The sequence below is a fragment of the Heterodontus francisci genome, chromosome 16 (assembly GCF_036365525.1).
Source record: "Heterodontus francisci isolate sHetFra1 chromosome 16, sHetFra1.hap1, whole genome shotgun sequence".
In the NCBI taxonomy this organism is placed as follows: domain Eukaryota; kingdom Metazoa; phylum Chordata; class Chondrichthyes; order Heterodontiformes; family Heterodontidae; genus Heterodontus; species Heterodontus francisci.
Window position 1 is genome coordinate 52,980,078 of NC_090386.1, and position 18,717 is coordinate 52,998,794.

Here is an 18,717-nt window from a genome sequence, read left to right on the forward strand (position 1 = left end):
TGGCCTATACACCTAGCATCACACTGGCATTGAAATTCAGATATCATATTATTCATTTGTGTGATAGGCAGGATGTCTTTTTGGCTTGATGACAGTATCCTGTTAGTGGCGAACACCACACGTGTTGCTACTGCATAGTAGCAGCATGAAACAGCTAGCTTCACCTGTTGCCCAACTTTTTGGGATACATTACCCTTCCAGGGTAATTTGGCAACTGGCACACATTCAGAAGGATCAAGCACAGGAAATTGCACCCGGAAATTGCACCCAGCAATTGCAATCCCCAGCTCCTAATTTTTTACCTCAAAATTGGACATAACAGGGACAAACTTTCACCACCCACTTCCTCCCAGAATGTTACTGTCCAGAAACAAGCCACTTCGTTCAAGTCTGTTTGAAATTCGAGTTATAACTGGGTAAACTTTAACCCTGCCATTGCTGTGCAGCTGACATTTGAGGACAGACCAATTTGTATTGGTCACAGAGAACTATGTGTATACAGTATCAGATAGAAACAGTCGCTTATAAGTTGTGTAATATCCCTTATTGCATAGTGTACAAATACGGTTCCTGTACAATCCATTTATGATATTTATGTGACCATTGCCAGTTTTAGTACATAATTTACAGTATCTTGACTATGATATGTAACTTAAAGATAGAAATATGTTCTGTTGAAACAAGAAACTTGATTTCCTTCCCCCTCCAAACTGCTTCTCTTTTCTCCCTTCCTCTCATGAAGGCGGAGTATTGTTCACAGAGTGCCAACCTTCCCATTGTCATACTAGACCCCCACCTGTCAAGAATGAGGCACATTAATTTTGTCTTGAACATTGATTTTAGACTGTTACTGGAGTGAGGAAATGACTTGTTAAACAGATCAGCCATGGCTGGAAAAGACATTTGCATATTAACAGACGGCGCTTGTGTAGACAAAAGACCATTCCCTGACACATTCAACCTACAATGGATGTTGATCACCGCACAGTGAGGGGGTAGGGAAGCGCATTCCAGGGCCTGCTGGGGTGGTGCAATCACAGGGGCCAGGACTGGTTGGACCGGCTGGTCGCATGACTAACTGGCTCTTCCAGGGGTCTTTTGATCTAGACACAGAGAGTTTTAAAAAAAAGACTGTTTGCTCCTGGACTGAGAAGATCTCTCCTGTCTGCTGCCATCTCTTTCTCACAAGCCTCTGAATCCACTATAGACACATGAACCCTAAGAGAAAAAAGTCTCCTACAGCAAACCAGGCTTAAGAAGAATACTGGGCCACAATGAAAAGCAAGATCTACCTACAATCAAGGACTCTACAATGAGCTCGAAGAACCATAACAAAAACTCTTCAAATATTGCCTCAAACATTTCCACTTTATTTTCTTCTGCTCTTTTCTGTCTCTATTTGCATGTGTGTATCGTGTATGCATATTATCGGGGGGTGCATTGTGTATCCATAGGTGTCATCCAAATTAGAGTTTAAGTTTAATACATTGCAACTATTCTTCTTTAAATCTAGGAAAACCTGTTTGTGCTGGTTTCTTGGCCTTATAAATAGAAAGTGGTGAACAAGGATTCACCAAGGGGGAGCTAAAAACACGGTGTATTTAAAATTAAATCCTGCTACGGGAACACCAGGTGAAGGTTGAGAGGGACTCCTAGACACCTTTCCCACTGGGTCGTATCACCATACATTGTCCAAATGCCCATCCATTCTTCATCCATAAGCATACTGTTAGACTGACCGCTCAAGACGGAGCCCCCAATCAAAATATATGATTCCGATTGTGGTGGGAGAAATGCACTGTTGATTCAGTCCCGCCCCTCCACAGGTCGCCTAACATATCATTTTAAACTTTCCAAATTAAAGAAAGACCCAGACAAATTGTACCATCTATTTGCCCCTGAATGAGGCTAACCAAAGCATGTGTCTTTAGATCAACAAATTAACTGTTTAATTAGAAAAACTAAATTCTTAAACACTACTACAATATGAACAACATTTGACATAGAAAAAAAGTGTCCTGGCAGATTTACTCTACTGCCAAAGTGGATTCTTCCAATGTGGAACAGTCCAAGGTTGCTTGAAGTCCTCACAGCCGTCTGATAGGGGGAAAAAAGTTTTTTTAACAGTAGAACAGTCCGTAGTCTAGTTCAGCAGTTGAATTGATGCTCTTCTTTTCCAGTGATGAATTTCAGCAATTACAGTTCAATAGTTCAAGGAATCTGGTTATTTTCTTTTAAGAAATTAATCTGGTTTGACATCATAGTTCTGAGAGTACATTAAATAGGGTTTAAATAAACCGAGAGCTTTCCGAACCTTCAGTATATGCTGGCAGACAGTCTGTGTATGTGTCAACTGTGTTTCAAACGCCAGTTCTTCAGCTTATTTCAAACGTCAATCGGCAACGTTGTATCTCGTGTCCTTGGTCCTGAGTGGCTGCATCCTACAGCAACGAGAATGCATATTTGAAGCTGGCTGTATCCTATGGCAGTGAGAATGCATCCTTTGACACGGTCCCTGGAGTTTGCTGCCTTAAAGCAGTACTGATCCTGTTACAGCCTTAAAGGCAACCCAGAAAAAAAACTACAGGATTATAACAATACACAATCAGTCCTGGGCAGGCTTTTTCACTCTGGATGGGGCAGATTACAGTTGAGACCAATTCAGCTTCAGCTGTTATCCACAAACATGCAGGAAACACTGGTTACTGACCAGGAGTTGGAACACTGACTGATTTTTCTGCTCCCATTGCTATCCTAATTAAAATCAGTTTGCCTCAACACAGACCATGGATCGAATCTTCCTGATTTTGTGTGGTTCAGTTTTATACCATGCAATGCCTTCTGAGGAACCTTCATCCACTCAATTATCAAAGAACATTTCATTTTGAGTAGTAAACTATAGGAGGTGCTCATAATGTGTGGAACTAACCCAGCATATGTTGACATTACATATAGTCTGCTTTTATAATCATGTCGACTTTTAGCATTTTTACTTTTGTAATGACATTTTGAAGATGAGAAAACTGACAACACCTTCTGTTTAATCCTTCCATTCAGATTAGACTGGTTTTGCTTCTGCTGGTTGCAACATGTTGCACTCAATTGCTAACTTCCTGTTCTTCCACATTAGGCCAGTTGCTACATCACTTCTAGCTTGCTTACTGGTTGGGCAGCCCTGGGGCCCTGCGTTAGAGGAAGAGTAGACTGTCACAGGGAGTGCTGTATCATGCTACGCTGTGTACAATTCGGGTCAAATTACTGGAACTTCTGGGAAGCGGTGCTTATTCCAGGAAAGGTCATTAAAGTTCAGTAAACAGTACACCCGTTGCTGTACAGCACCTGAGTCTTCACTGCAAACAAAAAGAGAATCATTGATAGCTCTTTGGAGAGTTGGTGTGTAAGCAATAAATCTCACTACATCCAGTTTGAAACTACGAGGGAGGGAAAAAACTCCTTTCAAATCTCAAAGGAAAACTTAACAAAAGTTTTCACTGTTCTTAAAATTAATGGTGGTTTTAATATCCTAATGCTTATTTTGGGCTAATCCTAGTAGTTGTTCTACATTCACAGTCTCACATCTGCTATCATTTTAAATGTGCTGTGTTCAATTTTCTCACAAGTGTAACACTCTGGGAGACAGGGGGGGTTGATTTTGACTTTTGGATGACTGGCCAGCATAGCACGCTGGCCGATTGCCGGTTCCTGCGATGAAGAGGCACCCATGATTTTAAACCATTGGTCTCGTTTACATCAGACTGGCCAGTTGCGGGACACCAAACGCATGTCTTGATATGGGTCACTGAATTGAGGCCTCCCAAATTTGGGCTAACGTGGCCGCCAGCAAGGAAAGTGCAGGAAGAGAACAGAATGCGATAATGGAGGCTGGAGATCCTGATTATTTTTGGTCATTTGAGCCCTATAAAAATTACTCCAAACTTACCATGGCTGGCCCTCTAAGGCTGCATTACCTGTGAAATCTGCACATGACATGTTTTGACCAGTTCTGACATAAAATGGCAAAAAGGAATCCTATGATCCCTATTTTCATATTTAAAGAGGCAAGCTGTCTAATGACAGGCAGGCGCTTTGGGCACCCAGGGATAGCCCCCTTTCAAAACGTCATCTTCCTTTTCGCCAGTACTAATGGGACAGTAATATTATTGACCCTCATTCTGAGGCCGTTACTGCTTCATAAATACCAGGCAATGTAATGAATGATATTTAACTTTGTTCTGTTATTAATAATAACTTTTAGAGGGCTAATTTCCTAGCGTGTTACTCTCTGCAAGAATATCATCTGCCTAGAGTACATATTAGACATTCAGGTACTGCTACACGGGATTTCTGATTGTTTAATGGTTAGAAAACATTTTTAAAAATTTTTAATGTCCATTCTGGTGGCTGATGCTCCCCATCAAGAAGATGATATTGGAAAATTTGAGTTAAGTACAAAACCAAGCCAAAAGTTTAAACCTGCCTGAAATATACTGATTCATTCATGTCATGATAAGGGCTATAATCAATTCAAAATATATTACTTGTAAAATATCAGAGATCATTGTGAAGATGTTAAAACTAACAGATGTGAAAGCTCAGGTTGTGAGACTTAGCATCACTTAATTTTGGCTAATTTCAAAGTTAAAAGATAGTCTTGATGATGAAGGGCCATTTTCTTTTCTGGAATCGGAGACATCAGTCGCATATTCATCACTAGACTGCCACTGATTATACATATATAGTCAATCGACTGATGAGCAATTCTAAAGTAGTTTCAAAACACTTCCCTGATAGCCAAGTGGGTAAAGGCATCCCACGAGTTGATAGTGAGTCATAACAACCAGGAAAATCCTACTTTCCGGTCCTGCTGTGAGTTAACTGGGATTGCAGCTATACAACAGGCCTCAGAGCTTCCGGGCTAGGAAAAAGAAAAAAATAATTAGCCAGATTTAACACTCCTTATCATTGGTCAGTAAGCCCTGCTGCAATGGGGGCATTTTAACTGCCAGCGGGGTTCCTGGGGGAAACCACTGTTTTCCATTAGCTTTGTGTCCACCTGCAGCAGTATGAATCCATGGTGATTTTAACTGTTGGCTGACTTTAACATGCTATTGATTCTCTTCCTACCCATTCTGGGCAAGACATTGGTGGGAACTGGCTGCTGCTCTTCAGAAAATCAAATGGGCCTTCAACACTCCCCTCGCACCACCACTCCTACTAACGTAAGTAGACTCCAGGGATCTCACTTTAGGGAGATGGGGGTGGGCATAGTCTAGGGTAGGGGAACCTTAACCTTTCCTTGTGGGTCCTGAAGGAACACTTACATAGATGGATTCTTCAGTTTTCCAATCCTCTTCATGCTGGCTTAGACCTGGCTTTTCTGTTCAGACTGAAGTCATCAGATCCCAATTAGCATATATGGGTGGGTGCATAACCCAGAGCATTTTAAGTGTCCACCAGACAGGTAGGGATAAAACCACACCCCACCTCCTGCCAATGTGTGTGGATGACAAACAAGGCAGAATCATGGTTGGCCAATAGTGAAACAACATAGGATGTAAATATGCTGTCTGTCCTACCATAGACAATTAATGTCCTCCCACCATTTAGTAGCCTGCTGAAACTCACAACACTAATATCTTCATTTGATAAGCAGAAGATTAAGCAAAATAAAAACAAGTGAGCCATTACATAGCACATTAGTTCAACACAACAGGCAGCCCTATAATGCAGCTTTTTCCCATTCACAGTCTATCATCAATGTAACCCTTTCTGTGTTAAAGATGCTTGAAGACTGATCATCCAAATGCTGAGAGATTATTTTACTTCTTCCTCTTTTCTTTAGTGACTGAGACTTCGGGCTGAATTTTTGCCAGAGGTGGGAAACAGGAGTTGGGTCTGGTTTCAGGTCAGAAACCCGCCTTTGGTGGGAAACTGATTAAATTTAAGATTTCCATTGGGGTGAGCTTTAAGACCGGTTTCTTGTCCGATTAGACCCAGTGAGGGGTGGGAATGGAAGTGGGCCAGGTGAAGTGTGAGACTCATTTAGACACCCCACGGCAGCCATTACGGAGGCTGCTGGCTGTCCTGAGGGAGAGATCTGCGGTTTGTGACAAAGTCTTCCACTGCACGAGAGGGAAATGAGCTGTCATAGGGGACCTGGACTCCTTGCACCTGGGGCAGGGCTGCCCCTCGCTTCATTGATACTGACCTGGAGCTAATATTGGAGGCAGTGAGAGAGAGGAGGAGGTCCTCTTCCCAGAACATAAGAAATAGGAGCAAGAGTAGGCCCTTCAGCCCCTCGAGCCGGCTCCACCATTCAATGAGATCTTGGCTGATCTTCTACTTAGACACCATTTTCCCGCACTATCCCCATAACCCTCCTTGTTTTTAATATGTAGAAATATATTGGTCTCAGTCTTGAACATACCAAACGACTGAACCTCCACAGCCCTCTGGGGAAGAGAATTCCAAATATTAACCACGCTCTGAGTGAAGCAATTCCTTCTCATCTCAGTCCTAAATGGCCTACCCCTTATTCTGAGACTGTGTCCCCTCGTTCTGAACTCTCCAGCCAGGGGAAACATCCTTCTTGCATCAAGGCTGTTGAGCCCTGTAAGAATTTTGTATGTTTGAATAAGATCACCTCTCATTCTTCTAGACACTGGAGAACAAAGCCCAGTCTTTTTAATCTTTCCTCATAGGACAATCCCTCCATCCAGGGAATTAGTTTGGTGAACCTTCGTTGCACTCCCTCTATGGCAGGTATTGCACTGAGCAACAAGGGCCTGCAATGGATCAATACATCAGGATTGTCAGCTGAGGATCAGAAGGACCCTAACAAGCTGTGGACATTCCTGGAGCAGCAACTCAAGGTGAAGGTATATTTCCAAGCATATAGACTTAAGCTTATGACCTACTGACAAATGCAAGATGAGTCCATTGACCAGTTTGTTGCAAGGTGCTGAGACAAAGTTCAAGCATACGACTTCACAGATATTGAATTGTCAGAACAGATTATAGAGCTAGTAATCGCGTCAACCCCAATAGAGGCCTTTCAAAAAGACCTGCTGGAAAAGAAGAAAGGGCACACCATAGATGCAATACTCAATGATGGAAGGGAATTTGAAGCCATCATGACTGGGTGCCAAAAGCTACAAGCATTGGGAGTGGCTACAACAATTGGTATGGTAACCAAGGCTCAGAAGTCTGCTAAGCCTTGTGACAAATGTGGCCTGACTCACCCAATTCGCAGTTGTCCAGTGTACCAGGACCAGTGAAAAGCTTGTGGTATGTGAGGACATTGGGCACGGCAGTGCAGAGGCCGAGCTCAGATACAGCACAGGCATGGTGGCAGATCACACGCAAAGAGAACGTCTGCAAGACAGGATGGCAAATGCAACAAAAGGTATGCTAATACACAACAAAAGCCCAAGCAGATACATCAAGTCGGCAGAGAGAGTGATTACCAAGAGGGCATGGATGAAGAATGCCCTCGTGCGAAGAGCACTGCTTAGGGAAATGATGCGTAAAGATACCCCTTACTTGTGGCAGGAAGACTACCAGCAGGTGTTAGAGTCCTCAAAGTTAGCTCTGTCAAGTCAAGACAGTGTGCTAATGTATTACGACTTGATCGAAAAGACCACGCTCAAGGTCGACCTGAAGGGATTCGGCGCATGCATGATGCAGGAAGGGAAGCCAGCCACTTTCACGTCGAAGAGTTTGTTGCAAACCCAATCCAATTGTGAAACATTAGCTCTGGTTTTTGGTATTGCTAGGTTTCACACCTACTTTTCGGAAAACATTTCACCACGGAGACTGACCACAAGCACTCGAAACTATATGGCGCAAACTGCTCATGAGTGCTCCTCCGTGGTTGCAGAGACTTTTGGTGAATGTACAGGGCTATGATTGTGACGTCCAATATAAACCAGGCTGCAAAATGGTCACATTGGACACCCTGAGCAGGTTGCTTAACCTGAATAAACATGCAGATGTCTCACTAGATTTGCATGTCCACGGTGTGGATACTGAGATTTAAGGATGTCCTGAAGATCAATCTCGTGATTTTTGGACCTCACAAATGTGAGCAACTAATAGATGAGATGGCAGGTAACCCTACCCTATCATTTTTATGGAAGGTGTTTGTGGAAGGATGGCCTGGCACCATACAAGAAGTAACCGAACTTCCACGCTGTTTCTGGCCATATCAAGACGAGCTCGGTATGTCATAAAGGTTTTTTTTCAAAGGGAAACAAGTCCTGATACCTTAAGCTCTGCATTCTGATATCCTAGCCCAACCTCAGCAAGGGCATTTAGGAATACATGTACCAGACGCCTTGCCAGAGAGATGGTCTACTGACCAGGAATCAACAGTGATGTTGAGATGGTGGTGGATTCCTGTGGGGCATGTCAAAGTTGTCAGCCAAAACAACAGAAAGAACCCTTGATCCCACATGAAACACCTTCAAATCCCATGGGTCAAGATTGGCACAGATTTATTTCATATTGAAGGTGATGATTTCCTCTTTGTTACGGATTACTTCACCGAGTTTCCGATTATCAGGCAGTTACGAGATACTTCAAGTGCAGTAGTTGCGGTCAGTGCTTTCTTCAGGCTATTTGATGTGCTGGAAGAAATTATATCTGCTAATGAGCTGCAATACACAGGAAGACCATTCCAAGATATGTGTGCCAAGTGGGGAGTCTGTCACATGACATCATCGCCGCATGATCCAAAGTCCAACGGCATGGCTGAATACATGATATGCACCATCAAATTGCTAATTTTGAAGCGTAGGCAAGTGGGACAAGATCTCAAGGTTGCAATGCTGCACCCCTGAGCTACTCCATCGGACATGGGTTATCATCACCTGCAGAGTTGATGTTTAGAGACAGGTAAGAACTATTCAGCCCAGTCATCATCTGTCCATGTTTTCCACAGTAAAGGATATACTTCTGTCTAAACAAGGGAAGTTGAAGGCATCATATGACAGGCAAGCAGGACCAGAATTAGCTCGATTACAAGTAGGACAGAAGGTCCAAGTCCTCATTCATGCATCGGGAACTTGGTATGTTGCAGAGGTTGCTAGGATATGCAACCAGCCCAGATCATACGAGGTCCAAACACCCAGTCATCAATTTGCAGACAGAACCGAAGTCAACTCAGAGAGCTGTGCAACAACACTACATGTGACAACCCAGCGGCGTTGTGGACACAATCAAAGACAAAGTCTGTAGATGATCATACAGAGGCTACGAGCACAGAGGAAGAACATGCTAACCAGAGTTCTGAGTCACCAGAGTCTCAGAGGAGTCATCAAGACAAGTTCAGCTCTAGGGAGAGGGTTATAATAATGAGATCAGGATGAATAAGCAAATCTCCTTTACATTTTAGAGAATATTAAACTTGCTTACTTGTAAATAATGTTTTGTTTTAATCTTGTGTAGTTAGTCCAAACCACAACATCATTGTATATCTGTTTTTATTTTTGGAGAAGAATGGGATGTTGTGGGAGCAACTTAAGAGGACCACCTTTCGAGCTGTAAGTGAAGGTCACTGGAGGAAGTGATGTTGCGTCACACCTGACCAGGAAGTTGTGAATGTAGCCCAACAGAGTGAGATGTGTTTAGATGTGGCTCATGCAGTAACTGTTAGTTAAGATATAATAAAACCCCTCGTTTTCTTTGGATATTACTTGCAGTCTGTGAGTCTTACAACAATGTACACACCAAAGGAACAAGTAATATTACATCAACTGCTTGCCGAGTGAAGACCAAAGCAGGAAAGGAAACTCATTCCAGTGGTAATGGAAAACTGACATCACAAGGGTGGAGTTCACAATTTTGAAGTGAATCCAGATTACCTAAGCGGGGAGGAGCTAGGGCTGTACAGCATTTATGCCACTAGCAATCACTCAAATGTCAGAGGCTTTTGTTCAAAGGTGTTGATAAATCAACAGTACACCAACATGGGCATTTCTAAAGCTGCAGATTGATCCATTATGAGTAGAGGCATGGTTGAGAGCAAATTCAGTGATGAACCTCTGACTGAGAGCATAGTTCATTTGAAAATCTACTCTGGTGATGTGTTAGAAACGTGTGGACAAATGGAGTGCAATGTCTAATATAAGGACAAGTCCCTTAAGTTACCCACTGTTGTAGTGAGATATGTCAACAAACTAATGTTAATGGGCAAAGATTGGCTTCATAAGTTAAAGTTAAACTGGAAGCATGCTTTCCAAGTTGAGATGACCAAGAAGCTTAATCAGATATTGTATAGTTACAGTGACATTTCTGAGGATAGCTATGAAAGTGCACATTCGAATTAGGCCTGATAGAAAACCAGTACATTGCAACGCTAGGCCGTTTCCTTATGGTTTCTCAAAGCCCAGACTGAAGAGGAACTAAAGAAGCTGGAGAGGAATGATGTGCTACTAAAAACTGATGACAGTGATTAGGCAACCCCAATTGCAGTGCCCAAGTCAGACAAAACCATGAGACTATGCCAGGGCTACAAAGTCACAATCAACCAGGCAGTGGATGATGAGCAGTATCCACTACCATAAGATCATAAGAAAGTACTGGGTAGGCCATTCGGCCCCTCATGCCTTCTCTGCCATTCAAAAGATCATAGCTGATCTGATTGTGGCCTTAACCCCCACTTTCCTGCACCCCATAACCCTATACTCCCTTGTTGTTGAAAACTCTGTTTAACTTGAATATATTCAATGACCCAGCCTCCATTGCTCTCTGGGGAAGAGAATTCAAAAGATTAATGACCTTCTGTGAGAAGAAAATCCTCCTCATCTTCGTCTTATTTTGAAACTGTGCCCCCTAGATCTAGATTCCCCAACGAGAGGAAACATCCTCTTAGAATATACCCTGTCAGGCCAACCTAGATTTTTTTTTTATTTGTTTGTGGGCATCACTGGTTAGGCCAGCATTTATTGCCCATCCCTAATTGCCCTTGAGCTGAGTGGCTTGCAAGGTCATTTCATGGGGCATTTAAGAGTCAACCATATTGCTGTGGGTCTGGAGTCCCATGTAGGCCAGACCAGGTAAGGATGGCAGATTTCCTTCCCTAAAGGACATTAGTGAACCAGATGGTTTTTTACAATAATCGACAATGGTTTCATGGCCATCATTAGACTAGTTTTTTAATTCCAGATTTTTATTAATTGAATTCAACTTCCACCTTTTGCTGTGGTGGGATTCAAATGCACGTCCCCAGAGCAATACCCTGGGTCTCTGGGTTACTAGTCCAGTGACAATACCACCACACCACCACCTCCCCTTATATGCTTCAACACCTTCCATTCCTCTAAACTCCAATGAGTATAGGTTCAATCTGCTCAAACTTTCCTCATAAGACAACCCCTTCATTCCAGGAATCAGCCTAGTGAACCTCCTCTGAACTGCTTCCAATGCAAGTATATCCCTCCTTAAGTAAGGAGACCAAAACTGTACGCATGACTCTAGGTGTGGTCTCACCAATGCCCTGTACAGCTGTAGCAAGACTTCTCTACTTTTGTACTCCATCCCTTTTGTAATAAATGCCAACATTCCATTTGCCTTCCTAATTACTTGCTGTACCTTGTTACAACCAGGTGAGAGATGTGTTTAGGGGTCTTTTGCGGTCTTTACCTGGACTTATTGTAACAGGGTTTTATTTTTTAACACACTGTGTTTTGAGCTCCCCCCTTTTGTGAATCCTTGTTCACAACTTTCCAATTATAAGGCAAAGAAACCAACACACCAGGTTTTCTTAGGTTTAGAGGAGAAAGGTGAAATTTATTAAACCTCAAGCTTAAACTTAAACTCTAATATGGTTCAGGCCTATGTATATACGACGTGCCCGCGCTAGCATGCACACGTGATATACACATGCAGATAGGGACAGAAATGAGAAGAGGAAAATATAGTAGAGAGGGGTTTGAGGCAATCAGAAGAGTCTCTTGTTTACTGTGTTTCGATCTCACTTGATTGTAGGTAGTCTTGCTGTTTGTCAGGGCCCAGTGTTCCTTTTAAACCTTGTTCATGTAGGAGACTTTTCTCTCTCTGAGGTTCATGTGTTTTCACAAGATTCAGTTCTGTGGGAAAGAGATGGAGGCAGGCAGACAGGAGAGGAGGTAATTCTTGCTTCAGTTCCAGGAGCACACGGCTTTCTGAGTACAAATTCTGTCTTTCCAATTTAAAACTCCCCTAGTCGGCCAGCAGGTGTTCACGTGACTGACTGGTTTGACCAGCTCTCTTCTGTGTATTAGGGCGGGAACTGGTTTCTTTGTTTCAACACTGTCTGGTACTATGCAAAAGTCCTTCCAGTCAGGGGCTTGCAATTTTTAGTTTTAATGTTCATGTGGCAAAATAATGTGTGCCTCAGTCTTGGTGGTTGGGGGCTTGCCTGACAACCTGCATACTGATTTTTTGTGATTCATGTATGAAGACACCCAGATCCCTCTGTACTGCAGCATTTTGCACTCTATGTCCATTTAAACAATATTCTGCTTTTCTATTCTTCCCGCCAAAGTGGACAACCTCACATTTTCCCACATTATACTCCATCTGCCAAATTTTTGCCCACTCACTTAGTCTGTCTATCTCCCTTTGCTGACACTTTTTGTCCTCCTCACAACTGGTTTTCCTACCTACCTTGGTATCGTCCGCAAATTTGGTTACAATACACTCGGTCCCTTCATTGAAGTCATTAATATAGATTGTAAATAGTTTGTGGCACTTTATCAAATGCCTTTTGGAAATGCAAACACACTACATCTACTGGTTCCCCTTTATCCACTCTGCACCAACCTCTCAAGGTTTGTATGTGGAGTTAGCAAAATCCAAGCTATTCATGAAGGTGGATTTGTCCCATGCTTATGCACAGCTCAATAAGGATCAAGAGAGCAGTATCTCACAATAAACACACCCTCGGGGTTATACCCCTACATGAAGCTGTAAGGTTTTCTCCAAAAATCTTCCAAGCTACAATAGATAAGATTTTGCAAGGAGTGCTACATTGTTTGTGCAATTAGGATGATGTGTTGATCACAACTACAACAGAGGAAGAGAATCTTCAAGTGTTGGATGAAGTGGTTAAAAGGCGCAATGATCACAATGTGAAGTTGAAAATGAGCAAGTGTGCTTCATGCAATCTGAGGTAGTGCATCTTGGCTTGAAAATTAATGAAAAAGGACTACAGCCAGTGAAAGAGAAAATAGAGGATATAGTCAATGCCCCAAAGCCAAAAGATGTGTCTGAGCTTAGATCTTTTCTAAGCACGGTTCAACACTACTAACAATTTCTGCCTGAGCTTGAAATGGTGTTACCTCGATTACACGAGTTGTTGAAGAAAGATATGAAATGGGAATGGTCTAAAACACAAGGTGCTTATGAAGCATGTAAGAGAAACTTGACCAGTGATGCATTACTCATTCATTATGACACAAATTGTGATATGAAGCTTGAATGTGACACTTCAAACTGTGGAGTTGGAACAGTGATCAGTCATGTCATGGATGATGGTCAAGAGATGCCGATAGCATTTGCGTTGCATACCCTGACCAAGAGTGAACGCAACTGTGTGCAGATTGAAAAGGAAGTGCTTGGAATCATCTTTGGAATCAATAGGTTTCGCCAGGTTTTTTTTGGAAAGAAGCTTTACTCTAGTGACAGATCATAAACCCCTAGTAGCTATTCTGGGACCAAAGTCTGCAATACCGACAATGGCAGTGTCATGGAAGCAGCAATGGGCTGTACTTCTCTCACAGTTTGACTACAGCACTGAATATCGCAATTTGAAGGAGAATGCCATTGCTGACACACTGTCACATTTGCAGCATGAGGGCTCAGAAGTAGATTGTAAAGGTGCAATCTTCATAATAAGGGTAGTAGATGATGAATTTCCAATCACTGCAACTGAAATTGCAGCTGAAATCAAACAGTTAATGTTGAAAAGAGTCTACGAACAGACCTTGAAAGGATAGACAGAATTTAACCAGTGGACAGATGAGGACCTGAAACCATTCCACAACTTCACAATAAGTTGTCATGTGAACAGGGCTGCATTAGGTGGGGTCATAGAGTGATAGTACCTTGTTCTTTGAGAGATAGGATTATGGCAGAACTCCAAGCAGAACACACAGGAATAGTATGATAACAATAGCCAGATGTTTTGTTTATTATCGTGATTTAGACATTGACCTAAAATCATTGATTAGTTAATGTACTGACTGGTAAATCTGTAGAAACAAGCCACCTAAAACTCCTTTGCAATCATGATCATGGTTGACCCAACCATTTCAAAGAGTTCATATAGACTTTTGTGAGAAGCAAAATGACAGTTTCTTGGTACTCATTGATGGCCACTCATAGTGGATCGAAGTAAAGCACAAGAGTCAAAACACTAATGCGAAATGGACAATAGATGAGTTAAGGTCTATTCTTCCTTGTCATGGACTACCAGAGGAGCTTGTCTCAGATAATGGTCTTCAATTACGCTCTGCTCTATTCCATAATTTCATGAAGCAAAAATGGTATCAAACTTACCCTCACTCTTCCTTACCATCTGGCATCAAATGGAGTAGCTGAAAGATCTGTGAAGATACTTAAAGAAACACTCAAAAACAAGTGCAGCATGGGTGTTCAAATTTCAGTATAAAACAGCGGTTGGTTAATTTTCTGCTGAAGTATAGAACAACTCCACACTTCACTACAGGGTATACACCTGCTGAGTTTTTGATGAAGATAAGATTAAGGACACGTTTGAGTCTGGTCCTACCAAGCTTGACTGCTAAAGTTGAACGCAAACAGTTCAGTCAGAAACAAAAGAGAACACAATTTCAAGCAGAGTGAGCGTGTTCATGTTTTGAGTCCTCTTCACAAGTCCCACAAGTGGCATGTTGGAAATGTAGTAGACATGTCTGGAACCAAAAGATCCTCAGTTGAGATTGTTGGTATAGTGAGAAATGTCCGTGTCAATCACATGATCCTGGCTAGGGATGAACCAAAACATGAGCACGATCTGCTTAATCATGAGCACATACCAGGGTTTGAACCAGTTCAGACTTCAGTGTCTGAAGTACCAATTTTTGAGAAAGGAACAAGATCTTCTCTCAGGCCAGAATTTAACGGTCAGGCGGTGGCCCCACCACCGATGGAAAAGTCTGAGGACAGCATGCCTCCGTCGGGCCTGAAACCACTTTGCATTTTTGCATGGCCCAGGCCTTTAATTGGCTTCTGCCCCTCTGAGGCAGGATGTCCCGCCTCCAGGAGCTGGCAGCCAATCAGAGGGCCAGCAGCTCTTCGGTACCAGCAGTGCCACTGTTCAGAGTGCACCAGCAAGAAGAGGATGATGGATGCTGGCCTCCAAAAAGGTAAGCGGGGTCGAGGCTCACCAGCTAGGCCCTAGCTGGTGGGTGGGGGTGGTCAGAGGGTAGGGGGTAGAAGCAAAATACTGGGGATGCTGGAAATCTGAAATAAAAACAAGAAGTGCTGGAAATACTCAGCAGGTCTGGCAGCATCTGTGGAGAGAGAAGCAGAGTTAACATTTCAGGTCAGTGACCCTTCTTCAGAACTAGCAGATATAAGAAATGTAAAAGATTTTAAGCAAGTAAAAACATGAAAAAAAAAACACAGTGGGTAGGCACAGTAGAAACAAACTGAACAAACGAAAATAAAGTAAACACAAAGAAGAAAAAAGAAAAAAGAACTAAAAATAAAAGTAAAATGGGGGGCCTGTCATGCTCAGAAATGATTGAACTCAATGTTCAGTCCGGCAGGCTGTAGCGTGCCGAATTGGCAAATGAAATGCTGTTCCTCGAGCTTGCATTGATGTTCACTGGAGTTTGTTTCTAATGTGCCTACCCACTTTATTTTCATGTTTGTGCTTGTGGCTGTTCAGTTTTTCAGTCTATTAACAGCCTATCTGTACTATTGCTTTGTCTTTCAGCACACCATTAACATATTGTTTGCCTTTGCTCCATGACCTTCTGGTCAGCTATTCAAAGAACAAAGAACAGTACAGCACAGGAACAGGCCATTCGGCCCTCCAAGCCTGTGCCGATCTTGATGCCTGCCTAAACTAAAACCTTCTGCACTTCCGGGGTCCGTATCCCTCTATTCCTATCATATTCATGTATTTGTCAAGATGCCTCTTAAACATCGCTATCGTACCTGCTTCCACCACCTCTCCCTGCAGCAAGTTCCAGGCACTCAACACCCTCTGTGTAAAATACTTGCCTCGCACATCCCCTCTAAACTTTGCCCCTCTCACCTTAAACCTATGTCCCCTAGTAACTGACTCTTCCACCCTGGGAAAAAGCTTCTGACTATCCACTCTGTCCATGCCGCTTATAACTTTGTAAACCTCTATCATGTCACCCCTCCACCTCCGTCGTTCCAGTGAAAACAATCCGAGTTTATCCAACCTCTCCTCATAGCTAATGCCCTCCAGACCAGGTAACATCCTGGTAAACCTCCTCTGTACCCTCTCCAAAGCCTCCACGTCCTTCTGGTAGTGTGGTGACCAGAATTGCACACAATATTCTAAGTGTGGCCTAACTAAAGTTCTGTACAGCTGCAGCATGACGTGCCAATTTTTATACTCTATGCCCCGACCGATGAAGGCAAGCATGCCGTATGCCTTCTTGACTACCTTATCCACCTGCGTTGCCACTTTCAGTGACCTGTGGACCTGTACGCCCAGATCTCTCTGCCTGTCAATACTCCTAAGGGTTCTGCCATTTACTGTATACTTTCCACCTGCATTAGACCTTCCAAAATGCATTACCTCACATTTGTCCGGATTAAACTCCATCTGCCATTTCTCTGCCCAAGTCTCCAACCAATCTATATCCTGCTGTATCCTCTGACAATCCTCATCACTGTCCGCAACTCCACCAACCTTTGTGTCGTCCGCAAACTTACTAATCAGACCAGCTACATTTTCCTCCAAATCATTTATATATACCACAAACAGCAAAGGTCCCAGCACTGATCCCTGCGGTACACCACTAGTCACATCCCTCCATTCAGAAAAGCACCCTTCCACTGCTACCCTCTGTCTTCTATGACTGAGCCAGTTCTGTATCCATCTTGCCAGCTCCCCTCTGATCCCATGTGACTTCACCTTTTGTACCAGTCTGCCATGAGGGACCTTGTTAAAGGCTTTACTGAAGTCCATATAGATAACATCCACTGCCCTTCCTTCATCAATCATCTTCGTTACTTCCTCAAAAAACTCAATCAAATTAGTGAGACACGACCTCCCCTTCACAAAACCATGCTGCCTCTTGCTAATAAGTCCATTTGTTTCCAAATGGGAGTAAATCCTGTCCCGAAGAATCCTCTCGAATAATTTCCCTACCACTGATGTAAGGCTCACCGGCCTATACTTTCCTGGATTATCCTTGCTACCCTTTTTAAACAAAGGAACAACATTGGCTATTCTCCAGTCCTCCGGGACCTCACCTGTAGCCAATGAGGATGCAAAGATTTCTGTCAAGGCCCCAGCAATTTCTTCCCTTGCCTCCCTCAGTATTCTGGGGTAGATCCCATCAGGCCCTGGGGACTTATCTACCTTAATGCTTTGCAAGACACCCAACACCTCCTCCTTTTTGATAATGAGATGACTGAGACTACCTACACTCCCTTCCCTAGGCTCATCATCCACCAAGTCCTTCTCCTTGGTGAATACTGATGCAAAGTACTCATTTAGTACCTCGCCCATTTTCTCTGGCTCCACACATAGATTCCCTTCTCTGTCCTTGAGTGGGCCAACCCTTTCCCTGGTTACCCTGTACCCTGGTTATTCTGTGACCTTGTCCTATCAACACCTTCTCTTTTGTTATCTCTTGCCCCACCTCCGCTTTACTTGCTTAAAATCTTTTACATTTCTTATACCTGCCAGTTCTGATGAAGGGTCACCGACCTGAAACGTTAACTCTGCTTCTCTCTCCACAACTGCTGCCAGACCTGCTGAGTGTTTCCAGCATTTCTTGTTTTTATTATCTAGGGTAGGGGGTGTTGTTTTAGGGGTGGTGGGCAGCCCATGTTGCTTGTGGCCCTCCATGGGGCACAGGGTGCCCGATCAGGAGGGCCGTCCCCCACCAGCTCTCAAGGAGGATGCCAGGTACTGAAATGCTCGTCTACCACTGGTAAGATACCAGCGGCCTTGGGAAGAGGCCCTTAAGTGGCAGTTAATTGGCCACTTAAGAGCCTTGATTGGCCTGGGGTGGGTGGGCTGTTTGCTAGTTCCTCCAGCGCCGGTAAAATTTTATGGGCCCCCCCATGCCCCGGCCTCCTAACCCGTTCCCCGGGGTGGGGGAGGGGCGCTAAATTCTGGCCAAAGTTCTGAACATAAACCAAGCAGTTCAAAACCTGACTCTATACCAAATCCTGCAAGAAGTTTAGAAAAACTTAGTAATCCTGTTATTAAACTTGATCTGTAAAAACAGTTAATTGTAGCAAAAAATACTTTTCTTGTGAAATGGGAAGCAATGTAATGTATTTGTATAATATTCTAATGATGTTCAGTTTAGTTTAGTTCAGAGATACAGCACTGAAACAGGCCCTTCGGCCCACCGAGTCTGTGCCGACCATCAACCACCCATTTATACTAATCCTACACTAATTTCATATTCCTACCACATCCCCACCTGTCCCTATATTTCCCTACCACCTACCTATACTAGAGGCAATTTATAATGGCCAATTAACCTATCA

General features: G+C 43.2%; 1 long non-coding RNA gene across 1 annotated transcript in view; it reads right to left on the reverse strand.

Annotated features, from left to right (window-relative positions):
• Positions 1 to 571: 571 nt before the first annotated feature.
• LOC137378100 (uncharacterized) overlaps positions 572 to 18,717 on the reverse strand; it is a 30,323-nt gene continuing 12,177 nt past the window's right edge. The window contains exon 3 of the long non-coding RNA XR_010976552.1: positions 572 to 4,915. This is a non-coding gene — a long non-coding RNA (uncharacterized lncRNA). The remainder of the gene's footprint in view (positions 4,916 to 18,717) is intronic.